Genomic DNA, 26,546 nt, shown 5'->3' on the forward strand with positions numbered 1-26,546 from the left:
AAGATATCCACTGACTTGGCCTCCACAGCGTTCTGTGGCAATGAATTCCACTGACACAGACCGACACTGGTAGAGCTGCCACCTCACATCGCCAGAGACTGGGGTTCGATCTTGACCTTGGTTGCTGTCTGTGTGGAGTTTGCACGTTCTCCCTGTGACCACGTGGGTTTCCTCCGGGTGCTCCGGTTTCCTCCTACATCCAGAAGACGTGCAGGTTTGTACGTTATAATTGGCCCTCTGTAAATTGCCCCGAGTGTGTAGCCAATGAATGAGAAAGTAGGATAACAGAACTAGTGTGAACAAATGATTAATGGTCAGCATGGACTTGGTAGGCCGAAGGGTTCGTTTCCTTGCTGTATCACTAACAACTAAAAAAAGAACATTGCTGTTGGAGAAAGGATGCAATGAGTCTTTGTACTTTATTTTCAATATTATATACAAAAGAAAAAAACATTGCAAAACTTTTTAAACATTCATAAAGTGGGCCTTCATTCAATGTAGTGTTATACCCAGTAATGTTAACACCTCTCTTTACACAATACACCATCACCACTTATAAGGTTCCCTGGAGTGATCTCCTGTCCAGTAATGGAAGGATCCTAGACTATATAATTATAGGTCTTATAAGGCTGAGGCCTTATCTCCTTGGAGAAAGGTCATGACAAGTTCATGCATTGTAAGGGCAGAATTAGGCCATTGGCTCATCAAGCCTACTCCACCATTCAATCATGGCTGATTTATCCTTCCCTCCCAATCCCGTTCTCCCGCCTTCTCCCCATAACCCCTGACACCCTTACTAATCAAGAACCAATCAATCTCTGCCTTAAAAAAACATCCATTGCCTTGGCCTCTACACTGTCTATGGCAATGAATCACCACCCTCTGAGTAAACAAATTCCTCCTCATGTCCTTCAGGAGCATCCTTTTATTCTGAGGCTCCGGCCTCTGATCCTAGACTCTCCCACGAGTGGAAACATCCTCTCCACATTCACTGTATCCAGGCCTTTCACTATTTCACTGAGTTGCCTCAATATCCACAATCAGCTGATGCACAATCTCTTACCCTCAGCTCACTCTTCTTCACCCTTCCCATGACATTGTTTTTTTATTAAGTAGAGTTATTGCTCAATCCACGCCTTGGGCATTTTACATCCTGCTGGAAGCTAATTGAGGTCCCTGAAGGATCCTGTCAATTGGTTAGTAATTAAGAAAGGCAACCTCCAATAAGCATTTTGCACTTCCAGCGGCTCTGTTGCTCATGTAGGCTTCTGCTGGGAAATCTAGTAAAAGGTCTCGGAGAGGTGAGATCAGGCTCAGTGGCAGTTTCACACCTCTGCCCAGCCGCCTGTCTTTACACTGCACCAGACGTGCTTCTTAATGAGCTCAGATACTGTCAAAAAAGAAAAGATCCATAAAGTGCTGCAAAAAAAAGCAGGTCAGGGTATCATCTCCGGAGAATGTGAACAGGTGGCGTTTGGGGTCGGGACACTTCTTCAGATTGATTTGTAGTAGTGGGGAGAAAGCCGGAAGAGAGGTGGGGGCGGGACAAAGTGATGGGTGGTTATAGGTCTGTGAGACGGATGGTTGGACAAAGGCTGGCGATGAAAAGACAAAAAGGGTGAGATCAGGAGAAGAGGTGTGAAACGTGAAGTCGGAGGAAGGAATGTAGGTGGAAGGGGATGAATGGGGGAAAGGGGAGAGGAAAACATTGGTGGGCATCCCGCTGGGGCACAGGGAAGAGAGGTGGAAAACCGAGGGTGGGGGGAAGAGGGAGTGTTTGCAGGTTAATTACCTAAAGCTGTAGGATTCATTATTCATACTGTTGTGTGTTGTGAGCTACCCAATCAGAATCTGAGCCGCTGTTTCTCCATATTACATGTGGCCTCATTCTGGCAGATGGGGTCATGTAGTGGTCACATTCTGATCATTGGGGTAGGCACATGTTCACATCCCCCTTTAGACTTTAGAGATACAGTGCGGCAACAGGCCCTTCGGCCCACTGAGTCCAGGCTGACCAGCGACCCCCCCACCTCCCCATGCCTGTGCTTTTGAACTAAATCTGGAATGAAAAACAGCATTGGAAATGGCAAGGTTACACAAAAAAGCTGGAGAAACTCAGCTGGTGCAGCAGCATCTATGGAGCGAAGGAAATAGGCAACGTTTCGGGCCGAAACCCGGTTTCGGCCCGAAACGTTGCCTATTTCCTTCGCTCCATAGATGCTGCTGCACCAGCTGAGTTTCTCCAGCTTTTTTGTGTAACCTTCGATTCTCCAGCATCTGCAGTTCCTTCTTAAACATTGGAAATGGCAACATTGAAACTAGGGCATTGTCAGTAGAGTCATCGACTTCTCCAATGCACTTTAGGAAATGAAAGCTACCACCCTCACTGGCCTGACCAAGACCTGGTCCCAACATCCTACCAAAGGGGTTGTTTCTTAATTCTGCCCTCAGAAATGACCCAGTAAAGCCCCTCCACAGGGGGATTTGGAGATTCGTAAGGGTGTCGGGCGTTATACGAGGAGAAGGGAGGAGAATGGAGTTGAGAGGGAAAGATAGATCAGCCATGATTGAATGGCAGAGTAGACCTGATGGGCCAAATGGCCTAATTCTTCACCTACCGCTTCCCTTCATAGTGATCTTCTCATCCTGTGAATGAACAAAGAAAAAAAAACTGGTTGATTGAATTAATAAACATTGCTAAATGCTCCATAATCCTGTGTAAACTCACTGCTGGATTATAAGGAGGTTTGTTTGCTTGCTTTGATAATTAAGGTGTAATATAATTCATCATTGAACTATAATGCTCCTCTGCCGAGAAGTGCGGCCTCATTAAACAAACAATGCAGACGTAGGCTAGTGCAGTCACTGTTATATTTGGCTTGTGTTTGAGTACATTTTATCTGCGCTATTCACAAGACATACATTTTATCTGAGTTATTCACGACACAATTTCAACGAGACAACACTGGTTATGTTTATTTCCGTAGAAATGAGGAACTACAGATGTTGGTTAATACACTAAATGACACAAAGTGGTCAGAAAGGGAGGCAGCATCTCTGGAGAACCTGGATAGGTTGCTGAACTGAAGGTTTTCAACCCGAAACATCGCCTGTCCATGTGCTCCAGAGATGCTGCCCGCCCTGCCGCGTTACTCCAGCACTATGTGGCCTTTCACGTTCATTTCCCGCTGCTTTAGAAAAATAATTAGCTTGTTAGCTGATAAATTTAGGCTTTGGGAGACAATGATTCAATTCAATCAAGGACGAGTCGCACCTTGGCCACTCCCTCTTCTCCCCTCCCCCATCGGGCATAAGGCATAGACGTGTGAAAACCCACACCTCTAGATTCAGGGTCAGTTTCTTCCCAGCTGTTATCAGGCAATTGAACCATCCTACCACAACCAGAGAGCAGTCCTGAGCTACTGTCTACCTCATTTGTGACCCCTGGACTATCTTTGATTGGACTTTACTGGCTTTACCTTGCACTAAACGTTATTCCATTTATCATGCATCTATACACTGTAAATGGCTCAATTGTCATCATATGCCGTATTTCCGCTGGCTGGTTAGCACGCATTGTACCTTGGTACAGGTGACAATAAACTAAACTGAAACAATTACTTTATTGTCACATGTAGCTAGGTACGGTGAAATTGTTTGGTTTAGCATACATTAGATCAGGGGGTGGCGACCTTGTTCTGCATAGGGGCCAGGACGCATGCCTGTGAGCGGATGGCGGGCCACATCTATCATGTGTACACATGGATCCATACCCGCATCAAATCAGGTGTTCACAGGTAGACAAAAATGCTGGAGAAACTCAGCGGGTGAGGCAGCCTCATGCAATCCTTGCATGTCTCACCCGTTGAGTTTCTCCAGCATTTTTGTCTACCTTCGATTTTACCAGCATCTGCAGTTCTTTCACAAACGTGTTCACAGAAGGTGCGCGGCCGTGCGGTACAGCCAGAGCTCGGCCGATGCTCGGGACTTTCGGCCGCTGCTCGGGGCGCCCGGCGAGCCGGATGATTTCGGGTTATGGGCCGCATTCGGCCCGGGGGCCTTAGGATGCCGACCCCTGCGATAGATAAAGTATGTAACGTCACCATGTATGTGGTGCCGACACAGTTACAAAAGTATTTATTAGAGTCCCTTTTGTTCTCGGCGGCCCCACCCACAGGGCCTCCTTTGTTCTCGGCCCCTCTCCCCTCCCCGCCAGGTCTCTTCTTGTTCTTGGTGGCACCTGGAGGGACCCACACGGTCACAGGGAGAATGTGACACATAGACAGCACCAGAGGTCAGGATCGAACTTGTGTCTCTGCCGCTGTGAGGCAACGGCTCTACCGACTTTCTAAACAATCTACCTACTATTACTCCATGGGCTTCCTCTCCCACAGAGAACCTACAGATTACAATTCTGATTCAGTAACCTTTGTGGCGGCTGAGTGGCGCAGCAGTAGAGCTACTACCTCACTGTGCCAGAGACCCCGGTTCGATCCTGACTACAGGTGCTTGTCATTGTACGGAGTTTGTACCCGTGACTTGCGTGTGTTTTATCCGAGATCTTCGGTTTCCTCCCACACCCCAAATATGTACGGGTTTGTAGGTTAACTGGGTTAGTATGAATGTATAAATGTAAAATCGTCCCTGGTGTGTGTAGGGTAGTGTTAATGCGCGGGGATCGCTGGTCGATGCGGACTCAGTGGGCATGTTTCCGCGCTGTGTCTCTAAACTAAAACTAAAACTAAACTTTGCCGGTAACTTGCTCATTCATATCAAGTTATGAATGGATGATTCATGAGTAGCAGCCGTGGATACTGAAAGTATGCAAGCCCCTATTCCGTTAGCACATGACAGAGATCACCCTGAGGGAATGGTGAAGATTGAAAACCATTTCGGGAAGAATTCTTTAAAATGTCAAATGAAGTGAATTAACTGAAAAATGTGGCTTGGAGCAACTCTGTGGCTCAACAGTGTGAGGGTGTTGGATTCCTCACCGGTCTTCTTCCTCGTGTCCGGCCATCTTCTACATCACGTCTTTCCGGTCGGTCAGTGACAGTTGACGGTCGGTGGTTGCAGAATTGGCTACTTCAGCCAGTCACTGTGGTACAGCTTCTGTCGTCAGCATTGCCCTGAATATGCCACGTGGAGGCATCCCTCCTCACTGGTGGGATGTGGTGTTGAACAATGCGTTTCACTCCCCACAACTATAGAGGAATAGATAGGGTAGACAGTCAGAACCTTTTCCCACCCAGAATGGAAATATCAAGGATTAGAGGGCATAGCTTAATGGTGAGAGGGGGCAGAATTTAAAGGAGATGTGCGGGGAAAGTTTTTTTTTCTGCGGAGGGTGATGAGTGCCTGGAACAGAGGTGGTTGGTTGAGGCAAATATGATAGTGGGATTTAAGAGGCTTTCGATAGGCACGTGGGTATGCAGGGAATGAAGGGATATGGATCATGCAGACAGAGGAGATTATTTGAATTTGGCATCATGTTCAACACAGGCATTGTAGGCCGAAGAGCCTGTTCCATGTTCTCTGTTCTAACAGTACCAGATGTAGAGTCATCGAGTCATACAGCAGAGAAACAGGCCCTTCACCCCAACTTGCCCAAGACTCCCCATCTATGTCGTGAGACTGCACTTGGTGCAGTGTGTGCAGTTCTGGTTGCTCTGCTGTTATAGAATGGATGTCATTAAACTGGAACGGATGAAGGAACATTTCACAGGGATGTAACCAGGATTGGAGGGCTTGAGTTAGAAGGAGATAGTGATGGTGATGTTTAAGAGGCAGATGGAAATGCAGGGAATGGATGGATATGGATCATATGCAGGGAAAAGGATTATTTTAAGGTTGGATCATATTCAGCACAGACATTGTGGTCCAAAGAGTCTGTTGAAGAGTTACGAGTCAAGTGTCTTGTTGTCACATGTCCCAAGCAGAACAGTTAAATTCTTAAGGGCCTGTCCCACTTGGCGATTTTATTCGGCGACTGCCGGCACCATTGACTGACGTATTGATGTGGTGGTGATGACGAATCATCGGTGATTTTTCGAGTGTCGCTACGTTTCTTTTGTCGCTGCTGGATTTTGAAATGTTCAAAATCTTTTGGCGACACTGATATGACGCCGGCAGTTGCCGATAGGCCCGTTACTCGCAGCAGCTGAACAGGTTATGTAACACACAGCATCCTGTAAACAATATAATAAACAAAAGGAAAGTTTGTATTAAATATAACATTTTATAAAATATAAAACTAAAAGTATAAAATTAAGACTTGCATACATCCACGCACATACAACAAACCAACAAACAATAATAGTGCAAAAAGAAAAGACAATGCCCCCACATCTATGTAGTTCAGAGCTTATTTGGGGGTTGTAGTGTTTAATAGCCTGATGGCTGTAGGGATGAAGCTGTTCCTGAACCTGGTCGTTCTTGTGATGTACTCTTCTATGTTCTGCATTCTCCCATTCAGAACAGTTCCAGTATCCATAGCAGCATTAAAAAAACACACAATGGATTCTTCCAGTAAACATTTATTCTGTTGAAACAATTTGTGGAATAAATGACGGCCTTCAACAGAGAATTATACATTTCCTCAGTTACTTTAATGCAGGGGCAGTAATGATGTCAGCCCTTATTCATTGGCAATTTACCAAGGAGGTGCATTAAGCGGTAATAAGCTAACATCCTGTAAAGGCTGCTCCCTGCTTCCTTGTCCAACCCTCCCACTATAACGCAGTCACTGTGGTGTTGACCATTAAGCCATTCGGCTAACCCACACTCCGCTGACGTGCAGCAGAGGAGATAGAGCATCAATTGCAGTTCGAGGCTGCCAGATGTGATGAGGCTGAAGATGTAAGTCACCATAAATCCAATAAGCGTTTAAAATTCACTGCTTATTTTGGTCTACTTATTGTGACATTTTAATATCCCGTCACAAAATTAATCTCTTGACGTCATGGTAATTTTAGAAATGCAGTCATAAAATGTAATAAAACCTTGTGTGTGATGCCCGCCTCTTTGCAATGCAACATTAGGAGATAGTGTAAGCATAGCTTCATCAATGGCGATGAGTCAATGTACTTTAGTTTTAGTGTAGTTTAGAGATACAGCACGGAAACAGGCCCTTCAGCCCAACGAGACCGCACCGACCAGCGATCCCCGCACATTAACACTATCCTGCACACACTAGGGACAATTTACATGTACACCAAGCCAATTAGCATACAGATCAACACGTCTTGGGAGTGTTGGAGAAAACCGAAGATCCCGGGGAAAACCCACGCAGGTTACGGGGAGAACGAACAAACTCCATACAGGCAGCACCCATAGTCGGGATCGAACCCAGGTGACTGGCGCTGTAAGCACTGTAAGGCAGCAACTCTACCAAGGCACATGTACAGGAGAGAGGGTGAACACTTGGCTAAAGCAGAGCTGCAACAGCAAACTCCTGCTCAATGTCAACAAAACCAAGGTGTTTATTTAGGCTGATGTGGTCACATCACATCACATCAGGCTCATGTTTGCATTAGGGCAACAATGCAACATGTCCATGCTGCATTAGCAGCCACGCTGCAATGGAGTTTTGTTGCTTTAGGTTGTATCGCATCGGGGTTACTTTGCATCAGAAACGTCACCCATTCCTTCTCTCCAGAGATGCTGCCTGTCCCGCTGAGTTACTCCAGTATTTTGCGTCCATCTTCAGTGTAAACCAGCATCTGCAATTCCTTCCTGCACATGGAGAGGTGACGTTTTGAGTTGGGACCCTTCTTCAGACAAATCAATGACCTTAGATCTTAGACTTTAGATTTTAGAGATGAAGCTAGAAATTAAATCTGAACCTTCCTCTGTCCAGTAATTCTAAACAGTGACTTGCCAAAGAATGAACTTGAAGCCTGATATATCACCCGGTGCATGCTGACAGCTAGGTGCCCTGAAGTGGCTTTGTTCGAGCTCCATTGATAGAGAAAAATATAATCGCACATTTGAAAATGCATTATTCACACATTTGTTTGAAGTTAAATTTAAATTGTGCACTTGAATGGCAGTGGTTGTTCTTTGAGTTTGCAGCACAGAAGGAAGTCATTGATAAGATTAAAGGAATGTCAGAGTTTGCAGCTAGACTCAGTCACCATGAGACCAGGACAGATTCTCTCCCTCACCACTGGCCTCCTGTACATCCATTGATGCCTAAATGTCCTGATGTCTATGGATCCCAGGTTTAAATGTTCTGTGGGGGAGATGGCGGACTGCGGGGGTGATGCGCCGTCGTGTATGGCCGCTCCTCCTGCAGTCCGTCCTTTCTCCCTTTTTTTTTTAATTTTTTATTTTTAGTCCTGTCCGTGTGAAATTTTAATTGGAAGTCTTCTTTTATGTGGTGGGTGGGGGGGGGGGAAGGGGGAAACTGTTTAAATCCCAGTCCTACCTGGTCGGAGAAGCGGTTTTCTTCCAAACCGCTTCTTCGTCCTCTCTGTGCGGCCTACCGTCGAGCTGGAGCAGCGCTGGAGCGGCGTTTCCTGCCGGGACTGCGGGGCTTCGCCGGCGGTACAGATGCTGGGACACCAACACCAACGCGGAGCGGGCGATGCCTTACCGGGTCGCCTTCGGGTAAGCTCCGGAGCACTGGGAACATCGCTGAGCTGCGGCTGCAGAGCGTCCAGCCGCGGGCGGGCGGCACTGGATTTCAACACCGCGGGGCCTGGTGTCCGAGTTCGCCAGTGTCAGCGGTCCGGCCAGCGCGGCCTGAGAACTTTGGACACTGCAGTCTTCAGGGAGGAAGCGGCCGCTTCAGTCCAGGCCGCTGAAGAATCGTTCACCCGACGCCGATGATCCGGCTTCGCGGCAGAGGGCCTGAGAACATCGAGTTGGCTGAGGAGGCCACATATAGACCCCGACCTCGGGTGGACTATGAGGGGGAGAACTGGATAATTTTAGTGCCTTCCCTCACAGTGAATTCTGCTGTGGGGGGACGTTTCTTGTTGATTTCTATAGTGTACTGTTCTGTGTCTTTTTTCTCTTTTTTTTGTTTTTATGGATTTATTGACATTTGATCTGTTCAATTAATTTAATCAATCTCTGTAAAGCACTTTGGTTCAAATACTGGTTTTGTTGAAAAGTGCTATATAAATAAAGATTATTATTATTATTATTATATTATTATCCATGGCCCCCATAGAAACAAGGAACTGCAGATGCTGGTTGACACAAAGTGCTGGAGTAACTCAGCGGGTCTCTCTCCTCTCCCTGAGTTTTTGCTCTCCCCACCCACCCTCTCCCCCTTCACCATCAAACTGAAGAGGTTCGACCAGAGACGTCACCTATCATGTTCTCCAGAGATGCTGCCTTATCCTCAGCCCCCAGTGAGGAGAGGGTAGGACGATTCACTACCCCCCCCCCCCCCCCCCATCACCAGGATCCATTGTTGGCTGTGGAAGAGGTGATAACATGTTGGTACAAACAGTGAAACGAAGCAGGACGACAGTGAAACTAAGGGCAAGACTAGGGTGGGGGAGGAACGGAGAGAGAGGGTTACTTAAAGTGATATCGCTGTGTTGTCCCAGGCCAAATATGAGGTGCTGTTCCTCCAATTTGACCTCACTCTGGTAGTGGAGGAAACCCAGGACAGAAAGGTCAGTATGGGAATAGAACGGGGGCTTTAAAGCATTTGGAAACTGGGAGATCACGTTTCTTGCTGTGGTTTGCACCGCCAGTCCCAGCCCCTTTCACCGACAATGATTCCTGCCATACAAATAGACACAACCACACAACAGTTCCTAAAGATGTTCATCAATCGCTAATAATCGGAACAAAGCTTATACTTAAATTTTGGAAAAATGCTCCAACACCAACAACAAAAATGTGGATTTCAAACATGTTCGAAACATTACACTTGGAAGAGATGAGACTCCTCCTAGCAGGCAAAGCAGATCACTTCCAAAAGACGTGGTCTGCATTTATGGAACTATTACAAGCATAAGGTGCAATAATAAGTAATAACATAAAGGCTACCAAGACCTGGAAACGGGGGGGGTATAAATTTTTAATAAAAACACGGTTGGTATATCCTTTTTTGCGGAGTTTTGTGTTACAATAGAGCGATTGATTTTTCTTTCTTCTTTTTTTTTCTTTTCTTTCTAGGGTCTTATTTCTTTTCTTTGCTTCCTTCTCTAATTCCTCCCCTAAGGAGTTCTCTTTTCCCAACACTTTCCTGCACCTTCACGATTCTTGCTTACTTTCCTTACTTCTTTTATTTCTATCTTTTTTAAAGCTCAAAAAATGAAGTGGTACAACATAATGTAATAAGATATATGCGATGTATTAATGTGATTTACTGTACTGCTAATAAAAATAAAATTTAAAAAAAAAAAAAAAAAAAAAAAAAAGATTTTCATCAATCGCTCCGAGGACCACAAATGTAAGAATAAACAAGAAACATGCTGTAGGCTACGAAGCATTTCCAACAGGAAGAATAGACAGGGTTCTGTGCTCAACGTCTCTTTGATGGAATAACACAAAAAAAAAATTATATTCCCAAATTGCTGTTCCCTCAGAGAACCTCAAGAAAAAGGATTTTTGAATTTAAATCATTGTTCTTCACTGAAACTTGTCCTGAAGGAGGTGTGGTATTCAATTATTACAATGTTCTATCATTCCTGACGTTCACCATCTTTCGACTAATTTGGACTTGTTAGAGACACTGTGCTGAAACAGGCCGTTTGAACCACCACCGAGTCCGAGCCGACCAGCGATCACCCTGTACACTGACAGCATCTTACAAACTAGGGACAATTCACAATTTTTACCGAAGCCAATTAACCTAAGACCTGAACGTCTTTGGAGTGTGGGAGGAAACTGGGGCACCCGGAGAAAACCCATGTGGTTACATGGAGAACGTGCATGTACAGACAGCACGGTAGTCAGGGTCAAACCCGGGTCTCTGGCGCTGTGAGGCAGCAACTCTACCGCTGCACCACTGTGCCACCCCAAATCTAGTCTAGTCCCATTTGCCCATGTTTAACCCCCTCTGAACATTTTGTATCCATGTACCTGTCCAAATATGTTTTTTTTTTTTTTGTTTAAATGTTTTTCCTGGACCTGTCAAGATGTTTTTTTTAATGTTGTTTTTGTATCTACTGTAACTCTACAGGCAGCTCAGTCCATATACCCAAAGTGAAAAAATTGCCGCTCAGATCCCCTCTCACCTTAAACTTATGCCCTCGACAGTATTTTTAGGTATCGTCTATCTTGGGATAAACAGTGTAACCATCCACCTTACACGAGGGTGTTTAATGAATGGGACTGGGATCGATCTAGAGACCAGGGTAGGGTAAGGCCAAGGGGGCTGGATATGAGGCCATCAGTACCTTGGCTGTCTCCTGACTTCCAATCCATCCTCCACTCTCACTCTATTCTGCCCAGACACCGTGGCACACTGCCAGTTCCCTCTGGCCAGCGATCAGCACAATCCAACCAATATTTTTCACTGGACCTTGAATACCAGGGAGCCCATGAGCCTAAACTGAGATCCACTCAGTAGTTGATGCAGTCCATGATGTCCATCCTCCCACCCCACCTCGACCTGACCTCCGACACGGGAAGCCACACCTTCTCGGTCCGAGTTCTAGTCGCGGGAATTCTCCCCCTCCATCTTTCCATCTTTCTTACAACCAGCCTCTTTGGCTAACCCAGACCTAATAACTTACTCCATCTCACAGTTGAATTTTTAACAGAAACGATAAGTGCCATGGAGGGGGGACCTCATTGAAACTTACCGGCTAGTGAAAGGCCTGGATAGAGTGGATGTGGAGGGGATGTTTTCACTAGTGGGAGAGTCTAGGACCAGAGGCCATCACCTCAGAATAAGCGAGTTCGGTATTCCGACTGCACATGCCCAGGTCATAGGTCACTCGTGATAAACATTCTTCGCAGCTGTGCTGCTGCATGAATACAGACCTGCTTTTCATCCGTAGTCAGGATTGAACCCGGGTCTCCGGTGCTGCAAGCGCTGTTGAATTGCTACTGGACCGTCCACATCCCCTGCCGAGTGTCCCATCCCTGTCCGGGGGGCGGCCGGAGATGTCTGTATACATGCAGCTGCACAGTTGCTGAAAATGTTTATCGCGAGTGACCTTAGACCAGGGGTGGGGAACCTTTTCATGTTGGAATGCCGCATTAAGTTAGCTGTAATCTAATAAGGCCGCATCCAAGAAACTTCAATAAGATATACATTAAAATGTACATTATTTTGTTAAAATAGCCCTCATGACTTACTAATGTTTTAATTGTGGCCGACAGTCGGGGAGGGTTATTTTGTTGAATCTTCTTTTACTCTTTGGTATTTTAAATACGTTCATTTCAATTTTATTTTTAATATGTTTTATTATTTATTTATTATTTATTTTTATAATTTATTTATTTTTATAATTTCTTTGTGATTTTTTTAATGATACTGCCTGTAAGGAAAATTCATTTCGTTGTCGCAAATTGAGACAATGACAGTAAATTTGAATACAATACAATACGAATACAATACAATTTTAAGATTAAAATTAAAAAAAAAGAAAAAAAAGAAAAAAAAAAGGATTTGTTCTACAAAATTTTGTTTCATTCAAAAGGTCGCACTTAATGGCCTAGAAGGCCGCAGGTTCCCCACCCCTGCCTTAGACAAATCCTTGCATTTTTCAGAATACCGAACTCGCTTATAAAAGACGTATCTTTATAAAGGAGATGAGAAGGAATTTCTTTAGTCAAGGGTAGTGAAACTGTGGAATTCATTACATAGAAACATAGAAACATAGAAACATAGAAAATAGGTGCAGGAGTAAGCCATTCGGTCCTTCGAGCCTGCACCGCCATTCGATATGATCATGGCTGATCATCCAAACCAATATCCCGTACCTACCTTCTCTCCATACCCCCTGAACCCTTTAGCCACAAGGGCCACATCTAACTCCCTCTTAAATCCAGCCAATGAACTGGCCTCAACTACCTTCTGTGGCAGAGAATTCTACAGATTCACCACTCTCTGTGTAAAAAAATGATTTTCTCATCTTGGTCCTAAAAGACTTCCCTCTTATCCTTAAACTGTGACCCTTTGTTCTGGACTTCCCCAACATCGGGAATAATCTTCCTGCATCTAGCCTGTCCAAACCCTTAAGAATTTTGTAAGTTTCTATAAGATCCCCCCTCAATCTTCTAAATTCTAACGTGTACAAGCCGAGTCCGTCTAGTCTTTCTTCATATGAAAGTCCTGCCATCCCAGGAATCAGTCTGGTGAACCTTCTCTGAACTCCCTCTATGGAAGAATGTCTTTCCTCAGATTACCACAGAAGGCTGTGGAGGCCAAGTCATTGGATATTTTTAAAATGGAGGCTGACAGATGTTTGATTTGTACAGGTGTCAGGGGTTATGGGGAGAAGGCAGGAGAATGGGATTGAGAAGGAAAGATAGATCAGCCATGAGTGAATGGCGGAGTAGCCTTAATGGGCTGAATGGCCTTATTCTGCTCCAAGAACTTTGTACTTATGAACTATGGAATGAACTGCTGACGATGACAAGGTCCTTCAATCTGTGCCACACTCGGGGAACATCACACAGAGAATTTATGTCATTGGTTTCAAGGAATTCATTCCATATGTGACAGGAACTAATGGGGGCTATTTACAACTCCTGGTCTTCATTCCTAAGTCGAGATCCCAGTTATTTTGACTCTCTACAATCTACCTCCATTTGCACTCTCAATCAACAATGACTTAGCTCCACGGTCTCCCAAAGAAAGAGGCTTTGCACCTCCCGTTTCAAGAGAGAAAGTCAAGAGTGTTTAATTGGCACATGCACGGACAATGGGACAATGCAATTCTTACTTGCAGCCGCATAACAAGTCTGTAAACACAGTGCTCATAGATAACATAACTAAAACCCCAATACAATGCAAACAGCCTTAGTGCAACCAAGTCAGCTCGTGGTTTATAGTTTAGTGTGTTGTAGTGTTCGAGCCCCATGATTGTTGGGAAGAATCTGATCGTGAACCTGGTGGTCACAGTTTTCAGACACTCTGTACCTTCTCCCTGATGCAGGAGTGAGATGAGAGCGTGGCCAGGGTGGTGTGGGTCTTTGATGACGCTGGCTGCATTATTGAGGCAGCATCTCCTGGAGGTCCTTTCGATGATGGGGAGGTCAGTGGACCTTCAATAAATCACTTCCCCATGTACCATTCATTGCCTCTCTTGTCCAGTTTGGTGGTCCTCATACACCCTGAGACAGGCCTGGTTCGAAGGTTTGCATTATCGATTACCAGTGAAAGGAAATGTTTCCCCTTCCCTTGTGAAGATGCCACTGGATCCTCTTCCATTACCCCAGCAATACCTTCCAGTCCACAACTCCCCAACTGCGATAATTTCTCCTCTGTTCCCCACCTTCCCTGTCAGGTATTTTGGCAGTTTTTAAAAAAAATTTTAAATATTTTATTTATTAGAAGTGAGTACAATGCATTGGCACAAAAACAATGTTAACATATTACATTCTCTGTACAACTTCCCTTTTTTTTTTAAAGAGAGAAGTGAGAAAGGAGAGAAGAAAAAGAGGTTGTGAAAAGTGAAGAATAGATTAGTGAGCGTGGGTGAAAAACCAATAAAGAAAAAGTGAAAGAGAAGGAATAAGTGAGAAGGAGAGCAGGAGGGAGATTACAAGATTATTCAAGATACATTTAATTGTCATTTGGATTGCCACAGTGAGATGTTTTTTTTTAAATATTCTAAATCATCTTTCACCCATACCTGAAACTGTTGGTTTTCATGATACTATGTCACCACATGAATCCAAGAAATCAATAAATGGGGACCAACTCCTTAAGAATAGGTCTTGTTTGTCTATTAGGAGGAGTCTCATTTCTTCCAAATGTGCTGTGTCCAGCATATTACTGATCCACATTTTAAATGTTGGTATATTAGCATTTTTCCAAAATTTAAGTATAAGTTTTTTTGCTGTTATTAACCCATGGTTGAAAAATGAGTTTTGGTGTTTTTTTAATTTGTTCCCATCTCCACTTACTTTGGCAGTTAAATGAAGCCCCTCAGTTCCTTTAAACCCAGTTACTGCTGCTGTTAAACGCTTGGTCCACAAAGCTTGCCTTTAGGCAACATTATAATGTAGCGGGAGCCCAAAACCCGAGGGCCAAGAGTGCTTTATTGTTGTTACTGAAGATAGACACACAATGTTGGAGTAACTCAGGGGGTCAGGTAGCGTCTCAGGAGAAAAGGAAATAGGTGACGTTTTGGGCTGGGACTCTTCTCCAGACTGAAGAAGGTGTGAGTTACTCCAGCATCTTGTGTCTACCTATACTCAGTTCCCTGACTGATGAAGGCCAGCATGCCCTAAGCCACCTTCACCACCCTATCTACCTGCGACTCCACTTTCAGTGAACGACGTACTTGCGCTCCTGTATCCCTCTGCTCTAAAACACTCCCCAGGGGCCCTGCCGTTCATACATGTTGATGCTTCGAGAGCGTTCCACTCTCCACTTTCAGAAACCTTGCAGTGAAAATGAACCCGATTCACAAATGTCACTGACACTGGAGATATTTTTTGCAGCGAGATATTTTTTGCTGGAATCTGCTGGCTTGAGCCGTAAATAACCATGGCGCAGTGGAAAATGCTTCATTCCCCTCCCATGTGACTGTTCCACGCTTCCCATTGGAATGTCCCATACAGCAGGGTGAATGGGCGCAGGCTTTCATGAGCAAATTTGGTAATTGTGCACTTTAAAGTACTCAAGGAAGATTTATTACACTCGGGAACTGGCTGGCCTGGAGCAATCTATGAATGCAGACAAGAAGCAACATTATTGATGTTTTTTTCCATGCAGTCAACTAATTGTTTTTCACAACAAGTATAAACCACTTCATTCAGTGTTTGGAAATAGCTTTCTCCTTTGTTCTGCCAGTTTTCTTTCATCCAACTCAAGCAGCCGTTCGTTTGCTGTGAGAACGGGCAAATGCTTTCCCGCCACCGTGGTTTCACACTATCCACGGTAATCCTGTGTTCACATCAGGTTTTGTTTAGAGATACAGCGTAGAAACAGGCCCACCGAATCCACGCCAACCGCTGATCACCCGTTCACCATCATTCTATGTTAGCTCACTTTCTCACTCACTCCCAAAGAGGGCCAATTAACCTACACACCTGCACGTCTTTGGGATGTGGGAGGAAACCGGAACGCCCAGAGGAAACCCACGCAGTCACAGGGAGAACGTGCAAACTCCACACAGGCAACGGCCGAGGTCAGGATTGATCCCGGGTCTCTGGTTCTATGAGGCAGCAGCTCTACCATCCGTGCCACCGTGCTGCCTGGTGAAAAGGTTAACTGGTATTAAATGAGAGAGAGATTAATTAGTCAGGGTGTGGGCCGAGTACCTAGTCAAGGTGTGGACCCAGTGTCAAGTCTGAGTATGGACCTAGGGTCAAGTCAAGGTATGGATCTAGTGTAAAGTCATGCGCGGACAGAATGCCAAGTCAATGTATGGACCCAATGCACAGACCCAACACAGAGAAATGATACAGAGGGGCGATGGTTTAGAGGGAAAAGGGGGTCTCCCTGTCGGTCTGCTCCTGGGCCTGGCCAAGATGGCCATTCGCGGGTCCAGGCATCGGGCAGTCAATGGCCGCACAGCGGTCCCATACCTTCCCCTTTTCCGGGCTTACGTCCGAGCTCGCGTGTCCCTAGAAAAGGAGCACGCGGTGTCCATGGGGACTGGGGAGGCCTTCTGTGAACGCTGGTCACCACGGGAGGTTGAATATATTATAGATAAAAATGTTAATATTTTAATTTGATAATTTTGTTTAAGTGTTTTTTAAATTGCTTGAGTCTACGTCCGTGCCCGCCTGTCCCTGGAGAGGGAACACGCGGTGTCCATGGGGACTGTGGAGGCCTTCCGTGAATGCTGGTCGCCGTTGGAGGTCGAGTGTTTTGTTGATAAAGTTGACGTTATATTAATTTGATGATCGTTTGTTTGTAAACTGTCAACATAGGCAGTCTTTGATTGTGTTAACACTCTATGTTTATTTTTTATTTTGTTGAATAAAAGTAGTTTCATAAAAACACAGAGAAATGATTCCTGAATGAAGGAAACTGGTGTGACGCCTGGTTTTTAGAAATGCAGCATGGAGCAGGCCCTTCGGCCCACCAAGCGCATGCTGACCAATGAAAACCCGTACACTAGTTCTATCCTACACACTAGAGGCAATTTACAGAAGCCAATTAACCTACAAACCTGTACGTCTTTGGAGTGTGGGAGGAAAACCGGAATACCCGGAGAAAACCCACACGGTCACAGGGAGAACGTACAAATTCTGTACAGACAGCATCCATGGTCAGGATCGAACATGGGTCTCTGGTGCGGTAAGGCAGCAACTCTACCGCTGCACTGAACTTCAATGCCTCAAAGGTCAATACTTAGGAATCGCTGCTCTGCACACTGTGACTCTAGCACTCACCCGCCCATGGCTGGTGGTACGAGTCATAGTCATTCAGAAGGGAAACCCACCCTTTGGCTCAGATTGTCGCCCAAGATCACCATCTACTCTAGTCTCACGTCTGTGTGTGGCCCATATCCCTCCAAACCTCTCCTATCCACATACCTGTCCAAATGTCTTTTACATGTGATTCAAATGCCTATGAATACGTCCTACAGGAAACAATAATACTGCTCTCTGAGAGTTTAGCTTAGTTTAGTTTAGAGTACAGTGTGGAAATAGGCCATTCAGCCCACTCTGACCATCGATCACCCATTCACACCAGTGAATTATCCATTATCCCACTTTCTCATTCACTCCCTACACACTAGGGACAATTTACAGAGGCTAATTAACCTACAAACCTACAATTTTCCTCCCATACATCTCCACACAGTTAGCACCTGAGGTCAGGATCGAACCCAGGCCTTAGGTGTGGTGAGGCAGCTGCTCTATCAAAATGACAGACTTTTCAGGAGCATACTACTCAAAATCTCAACATATCCTGCCTCATCACTCAACAAATGGATAACTGAAGACAGACACAAAGTGCAGGAGTAACTCAGCGGGTCAGGCAGCAGAAAAAGAATAGGTGATGTTTCAGGTCGAGGCCCTTCTTTAACCTGAGTGTTTGCTGAAATGTCACCTATTCTTTTTCTCCAGAGATGTTGCCTGACCCGCTGAGTCACTCCGCCATTTTGTGTCTATCTTCGGTGCAAACCAGCATCTGAAGTCCCGTCCTGCACAAATGGACAATCTGGCTCAGTTACCGGGGTCAGTAGTCATCTGGTTTTCAATCATTAGAAAGCATTTGTGCCTGGAACAGTTCTGCTGTGGAAATGTCTGATCATATATCCAAAATAAAGCTTATACTGATTCATTCCTTCTAAATTAAACCCAGGAACATTCAAAGACCGAAATGAGGCAATAAGCCTGTGATTGCTGACAGTGATTTTCCCATTGCCACTAAATGTTTTTATTTAAAAGGAAAATAAAAATGCAGATAATAGATTATAAATTAGTAAAATGGACGTTCTGTACCTTCCAGATAAACGAGATACAGGCCCCTCTTGCAATAAAACTGTTTATTTCCCTGAATTATTCTTGCCCGTGTCATTAATTCTTTCCATCTGTAAGAGTGTTTCTCTGACATTCTCCTCAGCTGTTGGTAGCTGACCCCGTTGATAAGAATATTTGGAGCGATCTCAACATTTTTTTGGCCTGTTGTTTTAACTTTTTAATCATTTAATATATTTTCTAAACCAGAGTTTCAGCTTAAGTTTCCATTGCGGGGCCAATGGTTTTTACTGTATGTTGTGAGGAGTATTTGAGAAACAGCAAGTGTTCGGGGACGGCACGGTGGCACAGTGGTAAAGTTGCCGCCCTACAGCGCCAGAGACATGGGTTCGATCCCGACTACGGGCGCTGCCTGTAAGGAGTTTGTACAGTACGTTCTCCCTGCGACCATGCGGGTTTTCTCCGGGTGCTCCGGTTTCCACCAACGCTCCAAAGACGTGCGGGTTTGTAGGTTAATCCGCCTTTAGAATTTAGATTTTAGAGATACAGTGTGGAAACAGGCTCTCGGCCCACCGAGTCCGTGCCGACCAGCAATCACTCCGTACACTAGCATTATCCTAGGCACTAAGCGCAATTTACAATTTAAAAAAGCCAATTAACCTTCAAACCTGTACGTCTTTGACATGTGGGAGCACCAGAAGAAAATTCACAAGGTCACAGGGCGAAGGTACAATCTCCCCCCGTGCAACCAGGATCGAATCCGGGTCACTAATGCTGTTGCTTCACTGTGCCGCCCTCTTTGCTGGCCTCTAAATTGTTCCTGATGTGTCGGGATTGGGATAACATATAACGAGTCTGAATGTAAGAGATCTTACAGAGGTGCAGCAGGCAGCTTATGAGATTTTTTAGACTTTTAGACTTTGGAGATACAGCGTGCAAATAGGCCCTTTGGCCCACCAAGTCCGTGCCTGCCATTGAACCCCGCACTACCCCACACACTGGGAACAAGTTTACAACTTATCAAAACCAATTAGCCTACAAACCTGCACATTTTTGGAGTGTGGGAGGAAACCAGAGCACCAGGAGAAAACCCACGCAGTCAAAGGGAGAACGTACAAACTCCGTAGTCAGGATCAAACCCGGGTGTCTGGCTCTGTAAGGCAGCAACTCTACCACTGCGCCACTGTGCTGCATAGAGACAATTCATACAGAAGGCACTAATATTGAAGTCAGGATAGAAGAAGGGAAATGGCTCTTCAAATAAGTACTGGGGTGATTCAATGAGTCAGGCAGCATCTGTGGAAGGAAGGGACAGACGACGTTTCGGGTCGAGACTTTTCGTTGCCTATCTGCTGAGTTACTTCAGCTCTTTGTGTTTCACTCATGGTAACACCTGTGCCCGTTGTGATCATGTAGTTATGAGGATTCTGCACATTAGAGTGTCAGAGAACCCGGTTCGATCCTGACCTCGGGCGCTGTCTGTGTGGAGCTTGTGCCTTCTCCCTGTGGCCGTGTAAGATTCCTCCCACATCCCAAAGATGCACGGGTTTGCAGGTCAATTGGCCGCTACTAATTCTCCCTAATGTGCAGGAAGTGGATGAGAAAGTTGGATAACATGGAACTAGTTTGGGTGATCGATGGGCGGAGGAAGGATCTCAACCTGAAACACCACCCATCCTTATTCTCCAGAGATGCTGCCTGACCCGCTGAGTTACTCCAGCACTTTGTGTCGAGGATCAATGGGCCTGGTGGACTTGGTGGACCAAAGGGCCTGTTTCCCTGCTGTAACTTTCAATCAGTGAATCAAGAGGGGTTGAGGCCGGCATAAGTCAGCCATGGTCACGTTGAATGGTGGAATAGGCTGGAGGGGCCGAGTGGCCCACTACTTGTTTCCTCGTGTTTGCAAATAGACTGAACTTTACCACAAGTGTCCGTATTCCAGCAACAATTCCTGACTCTAGGCCATGCAATTCCTGCTTTGTTCCCCAGCATGGAATGGCCCAGTGAAACATTTGTGGTATGCTCGAGGTTTTGACAGCTGGACGGGATTAGCAACAATGAATGGGTTGGAAGCCAGGGGAAACAAGCTCAGGATGTCCGCAGAACAATGGTGGGATTCCTGGGGCTTTGCTGGCCGGAGAGAACAAGCAGCTCTCTGGCACAGGGTCCTGGACCCACTTCATTGTGTGAGGAGAGAAGGCACACTAGCTCCTGCTGGCCCAGGTCTGAACCTGGACACCAGTGTGTGATGCAGGTTATGTTACTGGTCCAGTTATCCCGTGTTGTGGAGCATAAGTACAGCACGGAAACAGGTCTTCAGGACCACCTTGTCCATGCCAGTGGGTGTCAGGGGTTACGGGGAGAAGGCAGGAGAATGGGGTTGGGAGGGAGAGATAGATCAGCCATGATTGAATGGCGGAGTAGACTTGATGGGCCGAATGGCCCAATTCCGCTCCTATCACTTATGACCTTATGACCAACCTGGACAGGAACCACTCATGAGAACTGGAGCATGGACTTTGGAAATGGCGGCAAAGCATGGTGCCTCTTGCATGTGGGATCAGTAGACCATTCCTGTACTCACACCAATCTGGGGTCGGGCGTAGGGGAATCATCAACTGAACTGGTTGTAAGAAAAATAATTTCACTATGTATGTTAGCACTTTACACATTTGACAATTAAAAGCACCATTGAACCATTGAAGTTGGCACACTGGACTTATTCCATCTGCTTGCATTTGGCCCATATCCCTTTGAATTCCTCCTGAACTTAAAACTGTCCAAATGTCCTTCAAAATATTGTAATTGCTTCTGCTTCTATTGCTTCATCTGGCAGCTCATTCCAGATATGAACTACCCTCTGAGAGAAAAAGTTGCCTCCGAGGTCCCTCTTAACAGTCCTCCCTCTCACCTTAAGCCTGTGCCCTCTAGTGTTAGGATCCTCTACTCTGGGGGGAACTGCACAGTGAGCATTCACTTTATCCATGACCCTCATGATCTAGCAAACCTCAATAAGGTCTCTTGCATTCCAGTGTCCGGCACAATTCCCTACTGTCTTGTTTCAACATAACGGGACTGGTGCCACTGGGCTGATGGAGCAGTCACAGATCCATGGCTGGGACAGTTACCTCCAAGCCAGACTGGCAAAGCACAGATGACATCTTGGCCAGGACACTGGAGGGCCAGCGGTGATTTTTGAAAGCCCGTTCCACAGTCATAGTTATAGTTCCAGATGAGTAACTGGAATGAAAGGGTGTCTGGAGGGGAAATTAAGAGGCTTTTAGATAGGATCTGCTGGGGAATGGGGGGATATGGATCACATGCAGACACAGGAGATTAGTTTTACACGGTGTCATGTTTGGCATGGAGATTGTGGGCCAAAGGGCCTGTTCCATGTTCTCAGTTTCAACTGTCCCAGAGTCTGCACTTGGAGTGCTGTGTAAGTTCTAATTGCCCTGCTATAGGATGAATGTCATTAAACTGGAAAGGATGCAGAAAGGTCAAGGTCATTGCTGCTGGGTCGGAGGCTGCTGCTGCGGGTCTGCGAACAGCGGCGCCGGGAGCCCGCGGATCCCTGGAGAGAGACCGCTTTTCGGGGCTCCTGCAATGGCGAATTCTCCCGCCCGAGTTGCGGGGGTCGAAGAGCTCCTGGATAGTCCGATAGGCGGCGCGGCTCTGGCCAGCAGCGGCCTCTGCAGTCTGTCCGCGTTTTTATTATTTTCTGTCTGTGTTTTAATGTAGTTTTTGTTATTTTTTGTTGGGTGGTGTGTGGGGGGGGGGGGGGGGGTGGGGTGGGGGGGGGGGAAACTTTTTAAATCTCCCTGCACTGGAGACCCGACCTTTTTCTCGTCGGGTTTCCGTTGTCGTTGAGGCCGCAACGAGGAGCGGCCTCCAACAGGAAGAAGCCGGGGACTCAGGTGCTACTCACCGTCGCCGTCGCGGGGCTGGCCGAGTCCGGAGCGGTTGGAGCGGTGGAGGAGCGCTGCTGCTGCTGCTGCCGCTGCTGCTGCTGCTTCTGCTGAGTCGGAGGCTGCTGCTGGGTCGGAGGCTGCTGCTGCGGGTCTGCGAACAGCGGCGCCGGGAGCCCGCGGATCCCTGGAGAGAGACCGCTTTTCGGGGCTCCTGCAACGGCGAATTCTCCTGCCCGAGTTGCGGGGTCGAAGAGCTCCTGGAGCGGGGCCTAACACCATTGCCCCGCGCGGCTGGAACGGCCGCGGGACTTTACGAGCGCACACCGGGGGCTCCAACACCAAGACCCGGTGTGCGACCTCGCACCACCCGGCGTGGCTTCAATGGCCGCGGGACAATCGCCATCGCCAGCCGGGGGCTTTTACTTTGACTCTGACATCGGGGGGGAGAGAGTGCAGTGGAGAGATAAGTTTTTTTTGGCCTTCCATCACAGTTATGTGATGGATGTTTATGTAAAATGTAATTATGTTGTGTCTGGGTCTATTTGTGTGTAATGTATGGCTGCAGAAACGGCATTTCGTTTGGACCTCCAGGGGTCCAAATGACAATTAAATTGACTCTTGACTCTTGACTCTTGACTCTTGAGAAACAATTTACAAGGATGTTTACTCTCTGGTATAGGCAGGGGCTGGAGGGATATGGATCATATGCAGGGAGAAGGGATTGTTTTCATTCATAAGTTCGTAAGTTCATAAGTTATAGGAGCAGATTAAGGCCATTCGGCCTGTCAAGTCTACTCCGCCATTCAATCATGGCTGATCTCTCTTTTCCTCTCAACCCCATTCTCCTGCCTTCTCCCCACAGCCCCTGACACCCCAAGAATCTGGCAACCTCCGTTTTAATTTGGCATCATGTTCGGCACGGACATTGTGGACCTAAGGGCCTGCTCCTATGCATAAAGGAATATGTCCATTGGCCTATATCCCTTTGAATTCTTCCTGACCTTAAAGCTGTCCAAAACTCCTTTAAATGCTGTAATTGCTTCTGCTTCTATAGCTTCCTCTGGCAGCTCAATCCGGACATGAACTACCTTCTGAGTGAAAAAGTTGCCGCTGAGGTCCCTCTTAACGTTCCACCCCCTCACCTTAAGCCCCTGCCCCCTGACTTCATGTCCATAAGTGATCGGAGGAGAATGAGGCAATTCTGAACATGTTCCATGTTCTAAAGGCCAGAGGGAATTAGTGAGTGCCCACGATGACACTGTAAAAAACTGGAATTTCTCTGTGAGGAACCAGAGGACAGAGTCATCTTCTGATGAACTGTTGCGGGAGAATGGTTCTAGAGAGGACTGCCTGGAGCGCTGAGCTGAGCGGGGAGACCAGTGGGTACGAGACGCTGGGATTTACAGCATTGTGCGATTCATTGTGGTTATCATATGTACTGGTGACTGAGCTAAAATTCCATTCTCACAACGTAGGATGACAAGAATCTGCAGGTTTGTGATTTCATGGAAACTGTGTGGAAGCTCAGTGCGTAACTCAGTTCATCTCTCCTCGTCTGACAAAGCTTGGCATTTGTTCCAATCCCTGGGCCAACCCACTTCCTACAAGGCTTCCTTCTTGCTGAAGGATAGGCTCAAAGCCTCAGGCAGCATCTCTGGAGGAACAGTACGGGTGACGTTTTGGGTGTTGGGACCCTCCTTCAGACTTCTCCTTCAGACCTTTTCGCTGTGTGGGTTTAAATCTACGCCACTGGTTCTTAACCTATTTGGCACCAGTACGCATGTATGTGAACAAAATACTGTATGTGGTATGTACCTTTGTTAGGTTCCTAAACATGGGCTCAACAAATTGATATGTTATTTGTGTCCCCTTCATAACCCCCGGTAAAGCCACAAATGACCCCCAGGTTAAGAACCACTGATATACACAGTACAGACAGCACCCGTTGTCAGGATCGAACCCGGGTCACTGACGCCTTAAGGCAGCAACTCGACCGCTGTGCCAACATGCCGTCCAAGGTCATTGGAAATGTAAGGCAGCTGTCTAACCACGGTGCCACCTTGCTACACTCCACATCGAGTAACACTGTCTCAGCATAACCCACCTTCCCAAGGGAGGATCAGAGGGCCCAGTATTTAAAATACTTCCCCTTATTATACAAGGACTGTCACTGCGCCCTAACAATAACGGCAGCTCTGTGTAGCGACTGTTTGCTTTGGACAGGTACATGATATTGTATGGCATAGAGCTGAATTCAAGAATAAACATTCACATGTTCCGGTGTAATCACGTAGACAGGCAAATACTTTTCCAGTTGTTAATTATTCCTGAATCCGTAAACAATGAGGCAACTCTTCCAACTGCACGTGATGCGTTTAATTCACCACTAACCCAAGGGTATTCAGCTGAACTTAAATTACATTTCCTGTTCATTTAAAATAACGTTTATTAGAAATAACGAGCTCCCTGTTGGTGGATGGGTGCACGGGTTCAGGTGGTGGTGCCCAAGAACTGTATAATAAACGGCCAGTTAAAGTGTGTGATGTCAACCAGCCCACAGCTGCCGATGCCTTTAACTGGCAGAGACACCTCTTCCCGACACTGTTGCTCACTCTGTTGCGTCGCGCTTCCAAACGTTAACCCACAGGGGCTTTTTAAAGCCACAGTCTGGAAGCAGATGGTTACAGTAGGGTTACGAGGCAGTAATCATGCTCACACATGCAGACAGCCTCCTGCACCCATGCAGAACTCACTGATTTCATTAATCTTGTCACTACACTAACTTCCACCCTGCCCTCAAAGTAACTCAGCGGGACAGGCAGCATCTCTGGAGAGAAGGAAGAGGTGACGTTTCGGGTCGAGATCCTTCATCAGACTTGTGATGTTTTACTCTCAACTCTGGATGCAACCTTCCATGTCTTTAGTGTCAGATTATCTGATCTGGTCACAACATTGCCCACTATCATGCATCTACTTAAGGATAAGGGGGAAATCCTTTAAAACCGAGATGAGAAGAACTTTTTTCACGCAGAGAGTGGTGAATCTCTGGAACTCTCTGCCACAGAGGGTAGTTGAGGCCAGTTCATTGGCGATATTTAAGAGGGAGTTAGATGTGGCCCTTGTTGCTAAGGGGATCAGAGTGCATGGAGAGAAGGCAGGTACGGGATACTGAGTTGGATGATCAGCCATGATCATATTGAATGGCGGTGCAGGCTCGAAGGGCCGAATGGCCTACTCCTGCACCTAATTTCTATGTTTCTATGTTTCTATGTTACTGCACTCATCTCATTTGATTCTCTACTCATTCTCATCGACTACCCCCAGATTCTACCCGTCTGAAACTGTTGAACTCACAACTATAGTTTGGTTTCATTAAGAGATACAGCATGGAAAGAGGCCCTTCGGCCCAATGAGTACATGCCGACCAGTGATCACCCCGTACACTAGCACTATCCAACACACCAGGGACAATTTTCCAATTTTTTACCACAGCCAATTAACCTACCAACCTGAGATAGACACAAAAAGCTGGAGTAACATGCAGCATCTCTGGAGAGAAGGAATGGGTGACGTTCTGAAGAAGGGTCTTGACCCGAAACGTCACCCATTTCATCTCTCCAGAGATGCTGCCTGGCCCGCTGAGTTACTCCAGCTTTTTGTGTTTATCTTCGGTGTAAACCAGCATCTGCAGTTCCTTCCTACACAATCTACAAACCTGTACGTCTTTGAAGTGTGGGAGGAAACCCAGAGAAATTCACGGGGAGAACGTACAAACTCAGTATAAACAGCACCCGTGGTCAGGATCGAACCTGGGTCTGTGGTGCTGTAAAGCAGCAACTCTACTGCCGCGCCACTGTGCTGCCTCCTCAGGTCACATCGCTTCAGGTCAAACACTTGGCCAGCATGTCCCCTATGGGGATGATGTTTCATGCAGCCTCTATGGTTCTCACTACACCATGCTCTTTTTGAAATGTCCCATTTCACAATATTTCATGCGTTACGGTCCGCTATGTCGGGCACCGTGGAAGTGTGGTTGTTCCACGCTGGCAAAAACCTTGCCTCCAGATGAATAAGCTAACGGGCCAAGTTCTCTATAAATGCATGCGG

This window comes from Leucoraja erinacea, chromosome 31, assembly GCF_028641065.1.
Source record: "Leucoraja erinacea ecotype New England chromosome 31, Leri_hhj_1, whole genome shotgun sequence".
NCBI lineage: Eukaryota > Metazoa > Chordata > Chondrichthyes > Rajiformes > Rajidae > Leucoraja > Leucoraja erinaceus.